At 42.7% G+C, this 22,079-nt stretch overlaps 1 protein-coding gene across 1 annotated transcript in view; it reads left to right on the forward strand.

Moving 5' to 3' along the window:
* Positions 1 to 22,079, forward strand: part of hsd11b2 (hydroxysteroid (11-beta) dehydrogenase 2) — a 43,127-nt gene that overhangs the window by 15,268 nt on the left and 5,780 nt on the right. The window lies entirely within an intron of this gene.

Here is a 22,079-nt window from a genome sequence, read left to right on the forward strand (position 1 = left end):
TGAGTGAAACTTTGGACAGTTGGTGGCGCTAGAGGGAATGACTTAGACACACCAAAATTGGTGTATTTAATGTTGGGACTGTCCTCTATCCGAATGTCAAACCATTACAACTTTCCCGCGATCGGTTCTATGGGCTGCCATAGACTCCCAGAGCGGAAGAAGAAGAAGAATTATTTTTGGTACGGGAACAGATACAATAGGTGCCCGCACCTTCAGTGCTTGGCCCCTAATAATAAGGGAACCTTTTTGCCATTTATAGCGCCACCTATGGTCCGATCTGCATGAAACTCGGCACGCTTGTTCACCATGTCATGACACATATGCTCAGCGATTTTCGTGATGTTCTGAGTTTTTGTTTAGGATTTATAGGCTTTTGACTGTATTTTGCCCCGCCCATTTTCCAAATGACCCTGTTATAGCCAACCAAATGCAAAAATTCTACTTTTTTTCAAAAACTATTGATCGAGAGAGTCCAGAGAAATGTCCTAGACTGGTTTGGCTCCGGTCGGGCGAAAAACCAGGGACTAGTTCGCAAAAGTAGGTTTTGGACAAAATTCGACATAGCAGAATTTTTTTCTGGCCTAAATCGAAATCGGAGATGGCCATTTTGTCCGCCTTGAGCCAAGGATTCCAACGATTTGGGGCACTTGATCCTGGGACAAACGGTCTAAGAGCTATGATCAATTTTGAACTTTTGGTTGCTGTAGCGCCACCTATGGGCCATTCGGGGTCATACTCTGATAGGTTGTCCCCAAATTGAGGCCTACCATCTGGCCAGGTTTCACGTCTCTAGGCCTTACGGTTTGGCCTGCACGATGCGTTTTACGAATCCTTAATTACAATAGGGTTTCAGCATTTCATGCTTGAACCCCTAATAAGATTGAAGGCTTTTTGCCAGTTACAGCGCCACCTATGGTCCGATCTCCATGAAACTCTGCATGCTTCCTCACCATGTTCTGACACATATGCTCATCAATTTTGGTGAAGTTCTGAATTTTCATATGGGATTTATAGGCTTTTTAGTGTATTTTGCCACGCCCCTTTTCTAAATGACCCTGTTACAGCCACCCAAATGCAAAAGTTCAACTTTTTTTTCGATATTTATTGATCTAGAGAGTCCAGAGAAATGTCCTAGACTGGTTTGGTTCCGATCTGGTGAAAAACCTAGGACTAGTTTGCAAAAGTAGGTTTCGGACAAAATTCGACATAGCAGAAAATTTTTCTGGCCTAAATCGAAATTGGAGATAGCCATTTTGTCCGCCTTGAGCCAGGGATCACAGTGGTGTGAGACACTTGAGTCTAGGACAAACGGACTCTAGGAGTTATGGGCGATGTAGTACTTTTGCACTAAATCTGTAGCTGTAGCACAACGTAAAATTTGTTTGCGCGGTATTTGAGAACGGTTTGACGAATCAACACGAATTCCATAACTTTTTGTCGGTACAGTGTGGAGATGATACGATTCGATTTTGGTGAAAATCGGACAAACGGTCTAGGAGGAGTTCGACAAAGTAGGTTTTGACTGAAAATCAAGATGGCGGACAGGAAGTTCGGCCAAATATGGCAAACTTGGTATCTATGTTCTCAGCGTGACCCAGCGAATCTATTGAGACCAGTGGCATTTCAATAGGCAGATGTCTTCAAAGGTTATTAGCCTTTTTGGAAATGTTGTTATAACTTTTGACCACAAGGTGGCGCTGTTTCGAAACTTCTCACGCTCCTTCAGGGCATCGTGCTGATGACCCATACCATGTTTCGTAACAATCCATTCATGCGTTCTTAAAATACAGCATTTTAGCACAAAATTCAAAATGGCCGACAGCCAAAATGGCCGACATGGTAAAATTGGATATCAGTCGACTCAGCATGTTGGCCTGAATCTAACGAGACCAATTTGATGATTTTTGGGCAAACTGTTCAGAAGTTATAAGCAAAAATAGCCATTTTTCATATCTCCGGACCAGTAGGTGGCGCTGCGCCGAAACGCAGCATGTAGCCTCAAGTCATGCTTGTGATGACATGTGGCAAATTTGGTCTGAATCCAACAAAGCATTGCGGAGATACAGCCTTACGTCTGTTTTCGCAAGCGCTACGTAAAATTTGTTTGTGGGTTTTTTCGAAAATTGCTAAGCGAATCAACTTGAATTCCATAACTTTTTGTCGGCATGGTCTGTAGATGATCTGATTAAATTTTCATGGAAATTGGAGCAACGGCCTAGGAGGAGTTCGAAAAAGTAGCTTTTTCGGAAAATTCTAAATGGCGGAAAACTTTTCATGGCGCAAAATGACGTCATTGGGTGCAATCGAATCGTCACGAGGTCAGGAATCAGAGGAAAAAATAATTTTGTTTCTAGCCCTTGTGGTTCAAAAGTTATTAGAATAAACATGAGTGAAACTTTGGACAGTTGGTGGCGCTAGAGGGAATGACTTAGACACACCAAAATTGGTGTATTTAATGTTGGGACTGTCCTCTATCCGAATGTCAAACCATTACAACTTTCCCGCGATCGGTTCTATGGGCTGCCATAGACTCCCAGAGCGGAAGAAGAAGAAGAATTATTTTTGGTACGGGAACAGATACAATAGGTGCCCGCACCTTCAGTGCTTGGCCCCTAATAATAAGGGAACCTTTTTGCCATTTATAGCGCCACCTATGGTCCGATCTGCATGAAACTCGGCACGCTTGTTCACCATGTCATGACACATATGCTCAGCGATTTTCGTGATGTTCTGAGTTTTTGTTTAGGATTTATAGGCTTTTGACTGTATTTTGCCCCGCCCATTTTCCAAATGACCCTGTTATAGCCAACCAAATGCAAAAATTCTACTTTTTTTCAAAAACTATTGATCGAGAGAGTCCAGAGAAATGTCCTAGACTGGTTTGGCTCCGGTCGGGCGAAAAACCAGGGACTAGTTCGCAAAAGTAGGTTTTGGACAAAATTCGACATAGCAGAATTTTTTTCTGGCCTAAATCGAAATCGGAGATGGCCATTTTGTCCGCCTTGAGCCAAGGATTCCAACGATTTGGGGCACTTGATCCTGGGACAAACGGTCTAAGAGCTATGATCAATTTTGAACTTTTGGTTGCTGTAGCGCCACCTATGGGCCATTCGGGGTCATACTCTGATAGGTTGTCCCCAAATTGAGGCCTACCATCTGGCCAGGTTTCACGTCTCTAGGCCTTACGGTTTGGCCTGCACGATGCGTTTTACGAATCCTTAATTACAATAGGGTTTCAGCATTTCATGCTTGAACCCCTAATAAGATTGAAGGCTTTTTGCCAGTTACAGCGCCACCTATGGTCCGATCTCCATGAAACTCTGCATGCTTCCTCACCATGTTCTGACACATATGCTCATCAATTTTGGTGAAGTTCTGAATTTTCATATGGGATTTATAGGCTTTTTAGTGTATTTTGCCACGCCCCTTTTCTAAATGACCCTGTTACAGCCACCCAAATGCAAAAGTTCAACTTTTTTTTCGATATTTATTGATCTAGAGAGTCCAGAGAAATGTCCTAGACTGGTTTGGTTCCGATCTGGTGAAAAACCTAGGACTAGTTTGCAAAAGTAGGTTTCGGACAAAATTCGACATAGCAGAAAATTTTTCTGGCCTAAATCGAAATTGGAGATAGCCATTTTGTCCGCCTTGAGCCAGGGATCACAGTGGTGTGAGACACTTGAGTCTAGGACAAACGGACTCTAGGAGTTATGGGCGATGTAGTACTTTTGCACTAAATCTGTAGCTGTAGCACAACGTAAAATTTGTTTGCGCGGTATTTGAGAACGGTTTGACGAATCAACACGAATTCCATAACTTTTTGTCGGTACAGTGTGGAGATGATACGATTCGATTTTGGTGAAAATCGGACAAACGGTCTAGGAGGAGTTCGACAAAGTAGGTTTTGACTGAAAATCAAGATGGCGGACAGGAAGTTCGGCCAAATATGGCAAACTTGGTATCTATGTTCTCAGCGTGACCCAGCGAATCTATTGAGACCAGTGGCATTTCAATAGGCAGATGTCTTCAAAGGTTATTAGCCTTTTTGGAAATGTTGTTATAACTTTTGACCACAAGGTGGCGCTGTTTCGAAACTTCTCACGCTCCTTCAGGGCATCGTGCTGATGACCCATACCATGTTTCGTAACAATCCATTCATGCGTTCTTAAAATACAGCATTTTAGCACAAAATTCAAAATGGCCGACAGCCAAAATGGCCGACATGGTAAAATTGGATATCAGTCGACTCAGCATGTTGGCCTGAATCTAACGAGACCAATTTGATGATTTTTGGGCAAACTGTTCAGAAGTTATAAGCAAAAATAGCCATTTTTCATATCTCCGGACCAGTAGGTGGCGCTGCGCCGAAACGCAGCATGTAGCCTCAAGTCATGCTTGTGATGACATGTGGCAAATTTGGTCTGAATCCAACAAAGCATTGCGGAGATACAGCCTTACGTCTGTTTTCGCAAGCGCTACGTAAAATTTGTTTGTGGGTTTTTTCGAAAATTGCTAAGCGAATCAACTTGAATTCCATAACTTTTTGTCGGCATGGTCTGTAGATGATCTGATTAAATTTTCATGGAAATTGGAGCAACGGCCTAGGAGGAGTTCGAAAAAGTAGCTTTTTCGGAAAATTCTAAATGGCGGAAAACTTTTCATGGCGCAAAATGACGTCATTGGGTGCAATCGAATCGTCACGAGGTCAGGAATCAGAGGAAAAAATAATTTTGTTTCTAGCCCTTGTGGTTCAAAAGTTATTAGAATAAACATGAGTGAAACTTTGGACAGTTGGTGGCGCTAGAGGGAATGACTTAGACACACCAAAATTGGTGTATTTAATGTTGGGACTGTCCTCTATCCGAATGTCAAACCATTACAACTTTCCCGCGATCGGTTCTATGGGCTGCCATAGACTCCCAGAGCGGAAGAAGAAGAAGAATTATTTTTGGTACGGGAACAGATACAATAGGTGCCCGCACCTTCAGTGCTTGGCCCCTAATAATAAGGGAACCTTTTTGCCATTTATAGCGCCACCTATGGTCCGATCTGCATGAAACTCGGCACGCTTGTTCACCATGTCATGACACATATGCTCAGCGATTTTCGTGATGTTCTGAGTTTTTGTTTAGGATTTATAGGCTTTTGACTGTATTTTGCCCCGCCCATTTTCCAAATGACCCTGTTATAGCCAACCAAATGCAAAAATTCTACTTTTTTTCAAAAACTATTGATCGAGAGAGTCCAGAGAAATGTCCTAGACTGGTTTGGCTCCGGTCGGGCGAAAAACCAGGGACTAGTTCGCAAAAGTAGGTTTTGGACAAAATTCGACATAGCAGAATTTTTTTCTGGCCTAAATCGAAATCGGAGATGGCCATTTTGTCCGCCTTGAGCCAAGGATTCCAACGATTTGGGGCACTTGATCCTGGGACAAACGGTCTAAGAGCTATGATCAATTTTGAACTTTTGGTTGCTGTAGCGCCACCTATGGGCCATTCGGGGTCATACTCTGATAGGTTGTCCCCAAATTGAGGCCTACCATCTGGCCAGGTTTCACGTCTCTAGGCCTTACGGTTTGGCCTGCACGATGCGTTTTACGAATCCTTAATTACAATAGGGTTTCAGCATTTCATGCTTGAACCCCTAATAAGATTGAAGGCTTTTTGCCAGTTACAGCGCCACCTATGGTCCGATCTCCATGAAACTCTGCATGCTTCCTCACCATGTTCTGACACATATGCTCATCAATTTTGGTGAAGTTCTGAATTTTCATATGGGATTTATAGGCTTTTTAGTGTATTTTGCCACGCCCCTTTTCTAAATGACCCTGTTACAGCCACCCAAATGCAAAAGTTCAACTTTTTTTTCGATATTTATTGATCTAGAGAGTCCAGAGAAATGTCCTAGACTGGTTTGGTTCCGATCTGGTGAAAAACCTAGGACTAGTTTGCAAAAGTAGGTTTCGGACAAAATTCGACATAGCAGAAAATTTTTCTGGCCTAAATCGAAATTGGAGATAGCCATTTTGTCCGCCTTGAGCCAGGGATCACAGTGGTGTGAGACACTTGAGTCTAGGACAAACGGACTCTAGGAGTTATGGGCGATGTAGTACTTTTGCACTAAATCTGTAGCTGTAGCACAACGTAAAATTTGTTTGCGCGGTATTTGAGAACGGTTTGACGAATCAACACGAATTCCATAACTTTTTGTCGGTACAGTGTGGAGATGATACGATTCGATTTTGGTGAAAATCGGACAAACGGTCTAGGAGGAGTTCGACAAAGTAGGTTTTGACTGAAAATCAAGATGGCGGACAGGAAGTTCGGCCAAATATGGCAAACTTGGTATCTATGTTCTCAGCGTGACCCAGCGAATCTATTGAGACCAGTGGCATTTCAATAGGCAGATGTCTTCAAAGGTTATTAGCCTTTTTGGAAATGTTGTTATAACTTTTGACCACAAGGTGGCGCTGTTTCGAAACTTCTCACGCTCCTTCAGGGCATCGTGCTGATGACCCATACCATGTTTCGTAACAATCCATTCATGCGTTCTTAAAATACAGCATTTTAGCACAAAATTCAAAATGGCCGACAGCCAAAATGGCCGACATGGTAAAATTGGATATCAGTCGACTCAGCATGTTGGCCTGAATCTAACGAGACCAATTTGATGATTTTTGGGCAAACTGTTCAGAAGTTATAAGCAAAAATAGCCATTTTTCATATCTCCGGACCAGTAGGTGGCGCTGCGCCGAAACGCAGCATGTAGCCTCAAGTCATGCTTGTGATGACATGTGGCAAATTTGGTCTGAATCCAACAAAGCATTGCGGAGATACAGCCTTACGTCTGTTTTCGCAAGCGCTACGTAAAATTTGTTTGTGGGTTTTTTCGAAAATTGCTAAGCGAATCAACTTGAATTCCATAACTTTTTGTCGGCATGGTCTGTAGATGATCTGATTAAATTTTCATGGAAATTGGAGCAACGGCCTAGGAGGAGTTCGAAAAAGTAGCTTTTTCGGAAAATTCTAAATGGCGGAAAACTTTTCATGGCGCAAAATGACGTCATTGGGTGCAATCGAATCGTCACGAGGTCAGGAATCAGAGGAAAAAATAATTTTGTTTCTAGCCCTTGTGGTTCAAAAGTTATTAGAATAAACATGAGTGAAACTTTGGACAGTTGGTGGCGCTAGAGGGAATGACTTAGACACACCAAAATTGGTGTATTTAATGTTGGGACTGTCCTCTATCCGAATGTCAAACCATTACAACTTTCCCGCGATCGGTTCTATGGGCTGCCATAGACTCCCAGAGCGGAAGAAGAAGAAGAATTATTTTTGGTACGGGAACAGATACAATAGGTGCCCGCACCTTCAGTGCTTGGCCCCTAATAATAAGGGAACCTTTTTGCCATTTATAGCGCCACCTATGGTCCGATCTGCATGAAACTCGGCACGCTTGTTCACCATGTCATGACACATATGCTCAGCGATTTTCGTGATGTTCTGAGTTTTTGTTTAGGATTTATAGGCTTTTGACTGTATTTTGCCCCGCCCATTTTCCAAATGACCCTGTTATAGCCAACCAAATGCAAAAATTCTACTTTTTTTCAAAAACTATTGATCGAGAGAGTCCAGAGAAATGTCCTAGACTGGTTTGGCTCCGGTCGGGCGAAAAACCAGGGACTAGTTCGCAAAAGTAGGTTTTGGACAAAATTCGACATAGCAGAATTTTTTTCTGGCCTAAATCGAAATCGGAGATGGCCATTTTGTCCGCCTTGAGCCAAGGATTCCAACGATTTGGGGCACTTGATCCTGGGACAAACGGTCTAAGAGCTATGATCAATTTTTAACTTTTGGTTGCTGTAGCGCCACCTATGGGCCATTCGGGGTCATACTCTGATAGGTTGTCCCCAAATTGAGGCCTACCATCTGGCCAGGTTTCACGTCTCTAGGCCTTACGGTTTGGCCTGCACGATGCGTTTTACGAATCCTTAATTACAATAGGGTTTCAGCATTTCATGCTTGAACCCCTAATAAGATTGAAGGCTTTTTGCCAGTTACAGCGCCACCTATGGTCCGATCTCCATGAAACTCTGCATGCTTCCTCACCATGTTCTGACACATATGCTCATCAATTTTGGTGAAGTTCTGAATTTTCATATGGGATTTATAGGCTTTTTAGTGTATTTTGCCACGCCCCTTTTCTAAATGACCCTGTTACAGCCACCCAAATGCAAAAGTTCAACTTTTTTTTCGATATTTATTGATCTAGAGAGTCCAGAGAAATGTCCTAGACTGGTTTGGTTCCGATCTGGTGAAAAACCTAGGACTAGTTTGCAAAAGTAGGTTTCGGACAAAATTCGACATAGCAGAAAATTTTTCTGGCCTAAATCGAAATTGGAGATAGCCATTTTGTCCGCCTTGAGCCAGGGATCACAGTGGTGTGAGACACTTGAGTCTAGGACAAACGGACTCTAGGAGTTATGGGCGATGTAGTACTTTTGCACTAAATCTGTAGCTGTAGCACAACGTAAAATTTGTTTGCGCGGTATTTGAGAACGGTTTGACGAATCAACACGAATTCCATAACTTTTTGTCGGTACAGTGTGGAGATGATACGATTCGATTTTGGTGAAAATCGGACAAACGGTCTAGGAGGAGTTCGACAAAGTAGGTTTTGACTGAAAATCAAGATGGCGGACAGGAAGTTCGGCCAAATATGGCAAACTTGGTATCTATGTTCTCAGCGTGACCCAGCGAATCTATTGAGACCAGTGGCATTTCAATAGGCAGATGTCTTCAAAGGTTATTAGCCTTTTTGGAAATGTTGTTATAACTTTTGACCACAAGGTGGCGCTGTTTCGAAACTTCTCACGCTCCTTCAGGGCATCGTGCTGATGACCCATACCATGTTTCGTAACAATCCATTCATGCGTTCTTAAAATACAGCATTTTAGCACAAAATTCAAAATGGCCGACAGCCAAAATGGCCGACATGGTAAAATTGGATATCAGTCGACTCAGCATGTTGGCCTGAATCTAACGAGACCAATTTGATGATTTTTGGGCAAACTGTTCAGAAGTTATAAGCAAAAATAGCCATTTTTCATATCTCCGGACCAGTAGGTGGCGCTGCGCCGAAACGCAGCATGTAGCCTCAAGTCATGCTTGTGATGACATGTGGCAAATTTGGTCTGAATCCAACAAAGCATTGCGGAGATACAGCCTTACGTCTGTTTTCGCAAGCGCTACGTAAAATTTGTTTGTGGGTTTTTTCGAAAATTGCTAAGCGAATCAACTTGAATTCCATAACTTTTTGTCGGCATGGTCTGTAGATGATCTGATTAAATTTTCATGGAAATTGGAGCAACGGCCTAGGAGGAGTTCGAAAAAGTAGCTTTTTCGGAAAATTCTAAATGGCGGAAAACTTTTCATGGCGCAAAATGACGTCATTGGGTGCAATCGAATCGTCACGAGGTCAGGAATCAGAGGAAAAAATAATTTTGTTTCTAGCCCTTGTGGTTCAAAAGTTATTAGAATAAACATGAGTGAAACTTTGGACAGTTGGTGGCGCTAGAGGGAATGACTTAGACACACCAAAATTGGTGTATTTAATGTTGGGACTGTCCTCTATCCGAATGTCAAACCATTACAACTTTCCCGCGATCGGTTCTATGGGCTGCCATAGACTCCCAGAGCGGAAGAAGAAGAAGAATTATTTTTGGTACGGGAACAGATACAATAGGTGCCCGCACCTTCAGTGCTTGGCCCCTAATAATAAGGGAACCTTTTTGCCATTTATAGCGCCACCTATGGTCCGATCTGCATGAAACTCGGCACGCTTGTTCACCATGTCATGACACATATGCTCAGCGATTTTCGTGATGTTCTGAGTTTTTGTTTAGGATTTATAGGCTTTTGACTGTATTTTGCCCCGCCCATTTTCCAAATGACCCTGTTATAGCCAACCAAATGCAAAAATTCTACTTTTTTTCAAAAACTATTGATCGAGAGAGTCCAGAGAAATGTCCTAGACTGGTTTGGCTCCGGTCGGGCGAAAAACCAGGGACTAGTTCGCAAAAGTAGGTTTTGGACAAAATTCGACATAGCAGAATTTTTTTCTGGCCTAAATCGAAATCGGAGATGGCCATTTTGTCCGCCTTGAGCCAAGGATTCCAACGATTTGGGGCACTTGATCCTGGGACAAACGGTCTAAGAGCTATGATCAATTTTGAACTTTTGGTTGCTGTAGCGCCACCTATGGGCCATTCGGGGTCATACTCTGATAGGTTGTCCCCAAATTGAGGCCTACCATCTGGCCAGGTTTCACGTCTCTAGGCCTTACGGTTTGGCCTGCACGATGCGTTTTACGAATCCTTAATTACAATAGGGTTTCAGCATTTCATGCTTGAACCCCTAATAAGATTGAAGGCTTTTTGCCAGTTACAGCGCCACCTATGGTCCGATCTCCATGAAACTCTGCATGCTTCCTCACCATGTTCTGACACATATGCTCATCAATTTTGGTGAAGTTCTGAATTTTCATATGGGATTTATAGGCTTTTTAGTGTATTTTGCCACGCCCCTTTTCTAAATGACCCTGTTACAGCCACCCAAATGCAAAAGTTCAACTTTTTTTCGATATTTATTGATCTAGAGAGTCCAGAGAAATGTCCTAGACTGGTTTGGTTCCGATCTGGTGAAAAACCTAGGACTAGTTTGCAAAAGTAGGTTTCGGACAAAATTCGACATAGCAGAAAATTTTTCTGGCCTAAATCGAAATTGGAGATAGCCATTTTGTCCGCCTTGAGCCAGGGATCACAGTGGTGTGAGACACTTGAGTCTAGGACAAACGGACTCTAGGAGTTATGGGCGATGTAGTACTTTTGCACTAAATCTGTAGCTGTAGCACAACGTAAAATTTGTTTGCGCGGTATTTGAGAACGGTTTGACGAATCAACACGAATTCCATAACTTTTTGTCGGTACAGTGTGGAGATGATACGATTCGATTTTGGTGAAAATCGGACAAACGGTCTAGGAGGAGTTCGACAAAGTAGGTTTTGACTGAAAATCAAGATGGCGGACAGGAAGTTCGGCCAAATATGGCAAACTTGGTATCTATGTTCTCAGCGTGACCCAGCGAATCTATTGAGACCAGTGGCATTTCAATAGGCAGATGTCTTCAAAGGTTATTAGCCTTTTTGGAAATGTTGTTATAACTTTTGACCACAAGGTGGCGCTGTTTCGAAACTTCTCACGCTCCTTCAGGGCATCGTGCTGATGACCCATACCATGTTTCGTAACAATCCATTCATGCGTTCTTAAAATACAGCATTTTAGCACAAAATTCAAAATGGCCGACAGCCAAAATGGCCGACATGGTAAAATTGGATATCAGTCGACTCAGCATGTTGGCCTGAATCTAACGAGACCAATTTGATGATTTTTGGGCAAACTGTTCAGAAGTTATAAGCAAAAATAGCCATTTTTCATATCTCCGGACCAGTAGGTGGCGCTGCGCCGAAACGCAGCATGTAGCCTCAAGTCATGCTTGTGATGACATGTGGCAAATTTGGTCTGAATCCAACAAAGCATTGCGGAGATACAGCCTTACGTCTGTTTTCGCAAGCGCTACGTAAAATTTGTTTGTGGGTTTTTTCGAAAATTGCTAAGCGAATCAACTTGAATTCCATAACTTTTTGTCGGCATGGTCTGTAGATGATCTGATTAAATTTTCATGGAAATTGGAGCAACGGCCTAGGAGGAGTTCGAAAAAGTAGCTTTTTCGGAAAATTCTAAATGGCGGAAAACTTTTCATGGCGCAAAATGACGTCATTGGGTGCAATCGAATCGTCACGAGGTCAGGAATCAGAGGAAAAAATAATTTTGTTTCTAGCCCTTGTGGTTCAAAAGTTATTAGAATAAACATGAGTGAAACTTTGGACAGTTGGTGGCGCTAGAGGGAATGACTTAGACACACCAAAATTGGTGTATTTAATGTTGGGACTGTCCTCTATCCGAATGTCAAACCATTACAACTTTCCCGCGATCGGTTCTATGGGCTGCCATAGACTCCCAGAGCGGAAGAAGAAGAAGAATTATTTTTGGTACGGGAACAGATACAATAGGTGCCCGCACCTTCAGTGCTTGGCCCCTAATAATAAGGGAACCTTTTTGCCATTTATAGCGCCACCTATGGTCCGATCTGCATGAAACTCGGCACGCTTGTTCACCATGTCATGACACATATGCTCAGCGATTTTCGTGATGTTCTGAGTTTTTGTTTAGGATTTATAGGCTTTTGACTGTATTTTGCCCCGCCCATTTTCCAAATGACCCTGTTATAGCCAACCAAATGCAAAAATTCTACTTTTTTTCAAAAACTATTGATCGAGAGAGTCCAGAGAAATGTCCTAGACTGGTTTGGCTCCGGTCGGGCGAAAAACCAGGGACTAGTTCGCAAAAGTAGGTTTTGGACAAAATTCGACATAGCAGAATTTTTTTCTGGCCTAAATCGAAATCGGAGATGGCCATTTTGTCCGCCTTGAGCCAAGGATTCCAACGATTTGGGGCACTTGATCCTGGGACAAACGGTCTAAGAGCTATGATCAATTTTGAACTTTTGGTTGCTGTAGCGCCACCTATGGGCCATTCGGGGTCATACTCTGATAGGTTGTCCCCAAATTGAGGCCTACCATCTGGCCAGGTTTCACGTCTCTAGGCCTTACGGTTTGGCCTGCACGATGCGTTTTACGAATCCTTAATTACAATAGGGTTTCAGCATTTCATGCTTGAACCCCTAATAAGATTGAAGGCTTTTTGCCAGTTACAGCGCCACCTATGGTCCGATCTCCATGAAACTCTGCATGCTTCCTCACCATGTTCTGACACATATGCTCATCAATTTTGGTGAAGTTCTGAATTTTCATATGGGATTTATAGGCTTTTTAGTGTATTTTGCCACGCCCCTTTTCTAAATGACCCTGTTACAGCCACCCAAATGCAAAAGTTCAACTTTTTTTTCGATATTTATTGATCTAGAGAGTCCAGAGAAATGTCCTAGACTGGTTTGGTTCCGATCTGGTGAAAAACCTAGGACTAGTTTGCAAAAGTAGGTTTCGGACAAAATTCGACATAGCAGAAAATTTTTCTGGCCTAAATCGAAATTGGAGATAGCCATTTTGTCCGCCTTGAGCCAGGGATCACAGTGGTGTGAGACACTTGAGTCTAGGACAAACGGACTCTAGGAGTTATGGGCGATGTAGTACTTTTGCACTAAATCTGTAGCTGTAGCACAACGTAAAATTTGTTTGCGCGGTATTTGAGAACGGTTTGACGAATCAACACGAATTCCATAACTTTTTGTCGGTACAGTGTGGAGATGATACGATTCGATTTTGGTGAAAATCGGACAAACGGTCTAGGAGGAGTTCGACAAAGTAGGTTTTGACTGAAAATCAAGATGGCGGACAGGAAGTTCGGCCAAATATGGCAAACTTGGTATCTATGTTCTCAGCGTGACCCAGCGAATCTATTGAGACCAGTGGCATTTCAATAGGCAGATGTCTTCAAAGGTTATTAGCCTTTTTGGAAATGTTGTTATAACTTTTGACCACAAGGTGGCGCTGTTTCGAAACTTCTCACGCTCCTTCAGGGCATCGTGCTGATGACCCATACCATGTTTCGTAACAATCCATTCATGCGTTCTTAAAATACAGCATTTTAGCACAAAATTCAAAATGGCCGACAGCCAAAATGGCCGACATGGTAAAATTGGATATCAGTCGACTCAGCATGTTGGCCTGAATCTAACGAGACCAATTTGATGATTTTTGGGCAAACTGTTCAGAAGTTATAAGCAAAAATAGCCATTTTTCATATCTCCGGACCAGTAGGTGGCGCTGCGCCGAAACGCAGCATGTAGCCTCAAGTCATGCTTGTGATGACATGTGGCAAATTTGGTCTGAATCCAACAAAGCATTGCGGAGATACAGCCTTACGTCTGTTTTCGCAAGCGCTACGTAAAATTTGTTTGTGGGTTTTTTCGAAAATTGCTAAGCGAATCAACTTGAATTCCATAACTTTTTGTCGGCATGGTCTGTAGATGATCTGATTAAATTTTCATGGAAATTGGAGCAACGGCCTAGGAGGAGTTCGAAAAAGTAGCTTTTTCGGAAAATTCTAAATGGCGGAAAACTTTTCATGGCGCAAAATGACGTCATTGGGTGCAATCGAATCGTCACGAGGTCAGGAATCAGAGGAAAAAATAATTTTGTTTCTAGCCCTTGTGGTTCAAAAGTTATTAGAATAAACATGAGTGAAACTTTGGACAGTTGGTGGCGCTAGAGGGAATGACTTAGACACACCAAAATTGGTGTATTTAATGTTGGGACTGTCCTCTATCCGAATGTCAAACCATTACAACTTTCCCGCGATCGGTTCTATGGGCTGCCATAGACTCCCAGAGCGGAAGAAGAAGAAGAATTATTTTTGGTACGGGAACAGATACAATAGGTGCCCGCACCTTCAGTGCTTGGCCCCTAATAATAAGGGAACCTTTTTGCCATTTATAGCGCCACCTATGGTCCGATCTGCATGAAACTCGGCACGCTTGTTCACCATGTCATGACACATATGCTCAGCGATTTTCGTGATGTTCTGAGTTTTTGTTTAGGATTTATAGGCTTTTGACTGTATTTTGCCCCGCCCATTTTCCAAATGACCCTGTTATAGCCAACCAAATGCAAAAATTCTACTTTTTTTCAAAAACTATTGATCGAGAGAGTCCAGAGAAATGTCCTAGACTGGTTTGGCTCCGGTCGGGCGAAAAACCAGGGACTAGTTCGCAAAAGTAGGTTTTGGACAAAATTCGACATAGCAGAATTTTTTTCTGGCCTAAATCGAAATCGGAGATGGCCATTTTGTCCGCCTTGAGCCAAGGATTCCAACGATTTGGGGCACTTGATCCTGGGACAAACGGTCTAAGAGCTATGATCAATTTTGAACTTTTGGTTGCTGTAGCGCCACCTATGGGCCATTCGGGGTCATACTCTGATAGGTTGTCCCCAAATTGAGGCCTACCATCTGGCCAGGTTTCACGTCTCTAGGCCTTACGGTTTGGCCTGCACGATGCGTTTTACGAATCCTTAATTACAATAGGGTTTCAGCATTTCATGCTTGAACCCCTAATAAGATTGAAGGCTTTTTGCCAGTTACAGCGCCACCTATGGTCCGATCTCCATGAAACTCTGCATGCTTCCTCACCATGTTCTGACACATATGCTCATCAATTTTGGTGAAGTTCTGAATTTTCATATGGGATTTATAGGCTTTTTAGTGTATTTTGCCACGCCCCTTTTCTAAATGACCCTGTTACAGCCACCCAAATGCAAAAGTTCAACTTTTTTTTCGATATTTATTGATCTAGAGAGTCCAGAGAAATGTCCTAGACTGGTTTGGTTCCGATCTGGTGAAAAACCTAGGACTAGTTTGCAAAAGTAGGTTTCGGACAAAATTCGACATAGCAGAAAATTTTTCTGGCCTAAATCGAAATTGGAGATAGCCATTTTGTCCGCCTTGAGCCAGGGATCACAGTGGTGTGAGACACTTGAGTCTAGGACAAACGGACTCTAGGAGTTATGGGCGATGTAGTACTTTTGCACTAAATCTGTAGCTGTAGCACAACGTAAAATTTGTTTGCGCGGTATTTGAGAACGGTTTGACGAATCAACACGAATTCCATAACTTTTTGTCGGTACAGTGTGGAGATGATACGATTCGATTTTGGTGAAAATCGGACAAACGGTCTAGGAGGAGTTCGACAAAGTAGGTTTTGACTGAAAATCAAGATGGCGGACAGGAAGTTCGGCCAAATATGGCAAACTTGGTATCTATGTTCTCAGCGTGACCCAGCGAATCTATTGAGACCAGTGGCATTTCAATAGGCAGATGTCTTCAAAGGTTATTAGCCTTTTTGGAAATGTTGTTATAACTTTTGACCACAAGGTGGCGCTGTTTCGAAACTTCTCACGCTCCTTCAGGGCATCGTGCTGATGACCCATACCATGTTTCGTAACAATCCATTCATGCGTTCTTAAAATACAGCATTTTAGCACAAAATTCAAAATGGCCGACAGCCAAAATGGCCGACATGGTAAAATTGGATATCAGTCGACTCAGCATGTTGGCCTGAATCTAACGAGACCAATTTGATGATTTTTGGGCAAACTGTTCAGAAGTTATAAGCAAAAATAGCCATTTTTCATATCTCCGGACCAGTAGGTGGCGCTGCGCCGAAACGCAGCATGTAGCCTCAAGTCATGCTTGTGATGACATGTGGCAAATTTGGTCTGAATCCAACAAAGCATTGCGGAGATACAGCCTTACGTCTGTTTTCGCAAGCGCTACGTAAAATTTGTTTGTGGGTTTTTTCGAAAATTGCTAAGCGAATCAACTTGAATTCCATAACTTTTTGTCGGCATGGTCTGTAGATGATCTGATTAAATTTTCATGGAAATTGGAGCAACGGCCTAGGAGGAGTTCGAAAAAGTAGCTTTTTCGGAAAATTCTAAATGGCGGAAAACTTTTCATGGCGCAAAATGACGTCATTGGGTGCAATCGAATCGTCACGAGGTCAGGAATCAGAGGAAAAAATAATTTTGTTTCTAGCCCTTGTGGTTCAAAAGTTATTAGAATAAACATGAGTGAAACTTTGGACAGTTGGTGGCGCTAGAGGGAATGACTTAGACACACCAAAATTGGTGTATTTAATGTTGGGACTGTCCTCTATCCGAATGTCAAACCATTACAACTTTCCCGCGATCGGTTCTATGGGCTGCCATAGACTCCCAGAGCGGAAGAAGAAGAAGAATTATTTTTGGTACGGGAACAGATACAATAGGTGCCCGCACCTTCAGTGCTTGGCCCCTAATAATAAGGGAACCTTTTTGCCATTTATAGCGCCACCTATGGTCCGATCTGCATGAAACTCGGCACGCTTGTTCACCATGTCATGACACATATGCTCAGCGATTTTCGTGATGTTCTGAGTTTTTGTTTAGGATTTATAGGCTTTTGACTGTATTTTGCCCCGCCCATTTTCCAAATGACCCTGTTATAGCCAACCAAATGCAAAAATTCTACTTTTTTTCAAAAACTATTGATCGAGAGAGTCCAGAGAAATGTCCTAGACTGGTTTGGCTCCGGTCGGGCGAAAAACCAGGGACTAGTTCGCAAAAGTAGGTTTTGGACAAAATTCGACATAGCAGAATTTTTTTCTGGCCTAAATCGAAATCGGAGATGGCCATTTTGTCCGCCTTGAGCCAAGGATTCCAACGATTTGGGGCACTTGATCCTGGGACAAACGGTCTAAGAGCTATGATCAATTTTGAACTTTTGGTTGCTGTAGCGCCACCTATGGGCCATTCGGGGTCATACTCTGATAGGTTGTCCCCAAATTGAGGCCTACCATCTGGCCAGGTTTCACGTCTCTAGGCCTTACGGTTTGGCCTGCACGATGCGTTTTACGAATCCTTAATTACAATAGGGTTTCAGCATTTCATGCTTGAACCCCTAATAAGATTGAAGGCTTTTTGCCAGTTACAGCGCCACCTATGGTCCGATCTCCATGAAACTCTGCATGCTTCCTCACCATGTTCTGACACATATGCTCATCAATTTTGGTGAAGTTCTGAATTTTCATATGGGATTTATAGGCTTTTTAGTGTATTTTGCCACGCCCCTTTTCTAAATGACCCTGTTACAGCCACCCAAATGCAAAAGTTCAACTTTTTTTTCGATATTTATTGATCTAGAGAGTCCAGAGAAATGTCCTAGACTGGTTTGGTTCCGATCTGGTGAAAAACCTAGGACTAGTTTGCAAAAGTAGGTTTCGGACAAAATTCGACATAGCAGAAAATTTTTCTGGCCTAAATCGAAATTGGAGATAGCCATTTTGTCCGCCTTGAGCCAGGGATCACAGTGGTGTGAGACACTTGAGTCTAGGACAAACGGACTCTAGGAGTTATGGGCGATGTAGTACTTTTGCACTAAATCTGTAGCTGTAGCACAACGTAAAATTTGTTTGCGCGGTATTTGAGAACGGTTTGACGAATCAACACGAATTCCATAACTTTTTGTCGGTACAGTGTGGAGATGATACGATTCGATTTTGGTGAAAATCGGACAAACGGTCTAGGAGGAGTTCGACAAAGTAGGTTTTGACTGAAAATCAAGATGGCGGACAGGAAGTTCGGCCAAATATGGCAAACTTGGTATCTATGTTCTCAGCGTGACCCAGCGAATCTATTGAGACCAGTGGCATTTCAATAGGCAGATGTCTTCAAAGGTTATTAGCCTTTTTGGAAATGTTGTTATAACTTTTGACCACAAGGTGGCGCTGTTTCGAAACTTCTCACGCTCCTTCAGGGCATCGTGCTGATGACCCATACCATGTTTCGTAACAATCCATTCATGCGTTCTTAAAATACAGCATTTTAGCACAAAATTCAAAATGGCCGACAGCCAAAATGGCCGACATGGTAAAATTGGATATCAGTCGACTCAGCATGTTGGCCTGAATCTAACGAGACCAATTTGATGATTTTTGGGCAAACTGTTCAGAAGTTATAAGCAAAAATAGCCATTTTTCATATCTCCGGACCAGTAGGTGGCGCTGCGCCGAAACGCAGCATGTAGCCTCAAGTCATGCTTGTGATGACATGTGGCAAATTTGGTCTGAATCCAACAAAGCGTTGCGGAGATACAGCCTTACGTCTGTTTTCGCAAGCGCTACGTAAAATTTGTTTGTGGGTTTTTTCGAAAATTGCTAAGCGAATCAACTTGAATTCCATAACTTTTTGTCGGCATGGTCTGTAGATGATCTGATTAAATTTTCATGGAAATTGGAGCAACGGCCTAGGAGGAGTTCGAAAAAGTAGCTTTTTCGGAAAATTCTAAATGGCGGAAAACTTTTCATGGCGCAAAATGACGTCATTGGGTGCAATCGAATCGTCACGAGGTCAGGAATCAGAGGAAAAAATAATTTTGTTTCTAGCCCTTGTGGTTCAAAAGTTATTAGAATAAACATGAGTGAAACTTTGGACAGTTGGTGGCGCTAGAGGGAATGACTTAGACACACCAAAATTGGTGTATTTAATGTTGGGACTGTCCTCTATCCGAATGTCAAACCATTACAACTTTCCCGCGATCGGTTCTATGGGCTGCCATAGACTCCCAGAGCGGAAGAAGAAGAAGAATTATTTTTGGTACGGGAACAGATACAATAGGTGCCCGCACCTTCAGTGCTTGGCCCCTAATAATAAGGGAACCTTTTTGCCATTTATAGCGCCACCTATGGTCCGATCTGCATGAAACTCGGCACGCTTGTTCACCATGTCATGACACATATGCTCAGCGATTTTCGTGATGTTCTGAGTTTTTGTTTAGGATTTATAGGCTTTTGACTGTATTTTGCCCCGCCCATTTTCCAAATGACCCTGTTATAGCCAACCAAATGCAAAAATTCTACTTTTTTTCAAAAACTATTGATCGAGAGAGTCCAGAGAAATGTCCTAGACTGGTTTGGCTCCGGTCGGGCGAAAAACCAGGGACTAGTTCGCAAAAGTAGGTTTTGGACAAAATTCGACATAGCAGAATTTTTTTCTGGCCTAAATCGAAATCGGAGATGGCCATTTTGTCCGCCTTGAGCCAAGGATTCCAACGATTTGGGGCACTTGATCCTGGGACAAACGGTCTAAGAGCTATGATCAATTTTTAACTTTTGGTTGCTGTAGCGCCACCTATGGGCCATTCGGGGTCATACTCTGATAGGTTGTCCCCAAATTGAGGCCTACCATCTGGCCAGGTTTCACGTCTCTAGGCCTTACGGTTTGGCCTGCACGATGCGTTTTACGAATCCTTAATTACAATAGGGTTTCAGCATTTCATGCTTGAACCCCTAATAAGATTGAAGGCTTTTTGCCAGTTACAGCGCCACCTATGGTCCGATCTCCATGAAACTCTGCATGCTTCCTCACCATGTTCTGACACATATGCTCATCAATTTTGGTGAAGTTCTGAATTTTCATATGGGATTTATAGGCTTTTTAGTGTATTTTGCCACGCCCCTTTTCTAAATGACCCTGTTACAGCCACCCAAATGCAAAAGTTCAACTTTTTTTTCGATATTTATTGATCTAGAGAGTCCAGAGAAATGTCCTAGACTGGTTTGGTTCCGATCTGGTGAAAAACCTAGGACTAGTTTGCAAAAGTAGGTTTCGGACAAAATTCGACATAGCAGAAAATTTTTCTGGCCTAAATCGAAATTGGAGATAGCCATTTTGTCCGCCTTGAGCCAGGGATCACAGTGGTGTGAGACACTTGAGTCTAGGACAAACGGACTCTAGGAGTTATGGGCGATGTAGTACTTTTGCACTAAATCTGTAGCTGTAGCACAACGTAAAATTTGTTTGCGCGGTATTTGAGAACGGTTTGACGAATCAACACGAATTCCATAACTTTTTGTCGGTACAGTGTGGAGATGATACGATTCGATTTTGGTGAAAATCGGACAAACGGTCTAGGAGGAGTTCGACAAAGTAGGTTTTGACTGAAAATCAAGATGGCGGACAGGAAGTTCGGCCAAATATGGCAAACTTGGTATCTATGTTCTCAGCGTGACCCAGCGAATCTATTGAGACCAGTGGCATTTCAATAGGCAGATGTCTTCAAAGGTTATTAGCCTTTTTGGAAATGTTGTTATAACTTTTGACCACAAGGTGGCGCTGTTTCGAAACTTCTCACGCTCCTTCAGGGCATCGTGCTGATGACCCATACCATGTTTCGTAACAATCCATTCATGCGTTCTTAAAATACAGCATTTTAGCACAAAATTCAAAATGGCCGACAGCCAAAATGGCCGACATGGTAAAATTGGATATCAGTCGACTCAGCATGTTGGCCTGAATCTAACGAGACCAATTTGATGATTTTTGGGCAAACTGTTCAGAAGTTATAAGCAAAAATAGCCATTTTTCATATCTCCGGACCAGTAGGTGGCGCTGCGCCGAAACGCAGCATGTAGCCTCAAGTCATGCTTGTGATGACATGTGGCAAATTTGGTCTGAATCCAACAAAGCGTTGCGGAGATACAGCCTTACGTCTGTTTTCGCAAGCGCTACGTAAAATTTGTTTGTGGGTTTTTTCGAAAATTGCTAAGCGAATCAACTTGAATTCCATAACTTTTTGTCGGCATGGTCTGTAGATGATCTGATTAAATTTTCATGGAAATTGGAGCAACGGCCTAGGAGGAGTTCGAAAAAGTAGCTTTTTCGGAAAATTCTAAATGGCGGAAAACTTTTCATGGCGCAAAATGACGTCATTGGGTGCAATCGAATCGTCACGAGGTCAGGAATCAGAGGAAAAAATAATTTTGTTTCTAGCCCTTGTGGTTCAAAAGTTATTAGAATAAACATGAGTGAAACTTTGGACAGTTGGTGGCGCTAGAGGGAATGACTTAGACACACCAAAATTGGTGTATTTAATGTTGGGACTGTCCTCTATCCGAATGTCAAACCATTACAACTTTCCCGCGATCGGTTCTATGGGCTGCCATAGACTCCCAGAGCGGAAGAAGAAGAAGAATTATTTTTGGTACGGGAACAGATACAATAGGTGCCCGCACCTTCAGTGCTTGGCCCCTAATAATAAGGGAACCTTTTTGCCATTTATAGCGCCACCTATGGTCCGATCTGCATGAAACTCGGCACGCTTGTTCACCATGTCATGACACATATGCTCAGCGATTTTCGTGATGTTCTGAGTTTTTGTTTAGGATTTATAGGCTTTTGACTGTATTTTGCCCCGCCCATTTTCCAAATGACCCTGTTATAGCCAACCAAATGCAAAAATTCTACTTTTTTTCAAAAACTATTGATCGAGAGAGTCCAGAGAAATGTCCTAGACTGGTTTGGCTCCGGTCGGGCGAAAAACCAGGGACTAGTTCGCAAAAGTAGGTTTTGGACAAAATTCGACATAGCAGAATTTTTTTCTGGCCTAAATCGAAATCGGAGATGGCCAT

Source organism: Phoxinus phoxinus (genome assembly GCF_949152265.1).
Source record: "Phoxinus phoxinus genome assembly, chromosome: 2".
NCBI classification, from domain to species: domain Eukaryota; kingdom Metazoa; phylum Chordata; class Actinopteri; order Cypriniformes; family Leuciscidae; genus Phoxinus; species Phoxinus phoxinus.